The sequence below is a fragment of the Bubalus kerabau genome, chromosome 4 (genome assembly GCF_029407905.1).
Source record: "Bubalus kerabau isolate K-KA32 ecotype Philippines breed swamp buffalo chromosome 4, PCC_UOA_SB_1v2, whole genome shotgun sequence".
NCBI lineage: Eukaryota > Metazoa > Chordata > Mammalia > Artiodactyla > Bovidae > Bubalus > Bubalus kerabau.
In genome coordinates, this window is record NC_073627.1 from 38,724,823 (window position 1) to 38,727,026 (window position 2,204).

General features: G+C 47.5%; 1 non-coding gene across 1 annotated transcript; it reads left to right on the top strand.

The window, feature by feature from the left end:
- Positions 1-1,895: 1,895 nt before the first annotated feature.
- TRNAG-CCC (transfer RNA glycine (anticodon CCC)) lies at positions 1,896-1,968 on the top strand. The gene has a single exon. It is a non-coding gene; the product is annotated as a tRNA-Gly (tRNA).
- Positions 1,969-2,204: the final 236 nt, after the last annotated feature.

Consider the following 2,204-nt stretch of genomic DNA (forward strand, 5'->3'; position numbering starts at 1 on the left):
CCTATGGGATGTGATTCAACCTCCATTTCCATAGTGTGTGAATTGAGTTGAATTCTCAGACACCAGTAGGGTCTTGTTGGTGTGGAGGAGCCACCTGCCACATTGGAAATTGGATCTCAGAAAACCAAAAGACCTCCTCTTCTATATAAAAGCCTAATAAAGATGTAGAGAAAAGGGTCGGGCCTTGGACTCAAGAGGTCTGAGTTTGAGCTCATCTCAGGCTAATCCCTCAACTCTGCCCCCAAAGTGCTTTCACTCCAGACTCAATACCAACCCCTCTCCCATGCTGAGCCTAGATGTGATCCAATGGTCTCCCAACCTAATCCAGCCCATAAATGTACATTTCTTGATTTAAATAGGGAACCTGGCAGAGAAAGTAAATGGTGTGGACCAGGCCCCTGCACTTCAGGAGTTCAGCTTCCAATGTCGTGTGCTAGTGGGTCAGCTTATCAAGAGCATCGGGATCACAATAGAAAGACCACCTCCTTGGGTCTGAGTTCAAGCTTCGTCACCAGCTAGGTAAAGTTCTAGGAGGCAATTTTCCAGTCTCCATTTCCTTTTATCATCACAAAGGAATATTGAAGGGGCTCTGCACCCTAGTGCCTCGGTGTCTTTTGGAAATTGTGGAACAGAGGGCTTTGCACTTTCTTTGTCCCAGATTCAGGAATTTTCCAAAACTGATCCTCACACTCCTCCCCAGCCAGAAAGGGCTTCCCAGGTGGCGCTAGTGATAAAGAACATGTCTGCCAATGCAGATATAAGAGACTCAGGTTTGATCCCTGGGTCTGGAAGACCCCCTAGGGAAGGAAATTACAACCCACTCCAGCATTCTTGCCTGGAGAATCCCATGGACAGAGGAACCAGGTGGGCTACAGTCCATGGGATTGCAAAGAGTTGGACACGACTGAAGCAACTGATCACTGTCTGGAAAGACTGGTCAGTCCTTCTCCTACCAGGGCAAGCAGGCACCCTGGGCCTTCCACCAACCCTGGACCTGCTGACAGTATGTTTAAACAAGGCTCCTACAAGCTCTGGCCTTGCTGCCAGCAGCCGACCTAGTTTCATTTCGGCTCCCTTAGAAGAAAGCCTTATCCCAGCTCGCCCTGTGTAGTCTGACAAATGTGTCTCTTTATTAGGGTGAAGCTGGCCCTCGGAGGCAGAGAAGCAGGTCACGTGCTGGCAAGGTTGCCATGGAAATTATTCACTTTTATTGAATTATTCATTTGTACAGTCCACCCCGAACGTCCACCTGGGATCACAGATGTGACAGACAGACACTTGGACAGAGAGGTAGGTCCCCTCGAGCCCCTCCAGGTATCGCACTGCCCGAGATCCGCCTAATGACAGGACAAAGCAGAGAACTGGGGTCTGAGACCTTGGCTCCTCTCCCTCCACTCAGTTCTAGGGGACAGCCATCCCCCAGTGACTTTCTGTGCAAACTCTCCCTCCAGACTGCCAGGATTTAGGTTCCTTTTCTCTTGCTTTCCCAGTTTTTGCAACTTAAAAAAAATGGGAATAAAAATATCCCTACCTCCCAGGGTTGTTATTACATTCTAGACTTAAAATATATATAAAACACTAAGTATAACTTTAGCTTTTATTATTTTCTTGAAAATGGCATGATTATGGGCCTCAGTTTTCCCATCTGTAAAATGAAGACAGATTGAATAATCTCTAAGGAGGCTTCCCTCTCTGGTATTCCCCGCAATTGACAATGGAAACAAACAGTGATTTCTTGCCTGAATTGATTAGATTCTCAGGGACACAAAATCCATTTCCCTCAGTAGACTTTGTCCTCTTCTCAGCAGTAGCCACAGGTCAGAGTTGTGAAGTGAGAGTGTGCTGAAGACCCAGATGAGCCCAGTTCCAATGTCAAAGGCAGGGGGAGGGGGACTTCCCTGGTGGTCCAGTGGCTAAGACTCTGCACTCCCAATGCAGAGGGCCTGGGTTCAATCCCTGGTCAAGAAACTAGATCCCATGTGCTGCAACTAAGACCCGGTGCAGCCAAATAAATAAAGCTTAAAAAAAAAAAAGTCAGGGAAATGACTGTTCTGCATTCCTTTGACTCTTCTGGGGTAAGAAGCGTTGTCTCTGAGAGGCTGTTGTACCATCACCAGCTTAATGAACCAGGTCATTTACTAACATCAACCACCACCTTCTGCAACCTGCAGAGATCATCTGGGTTCACCAGTAAGGCCTTCAAA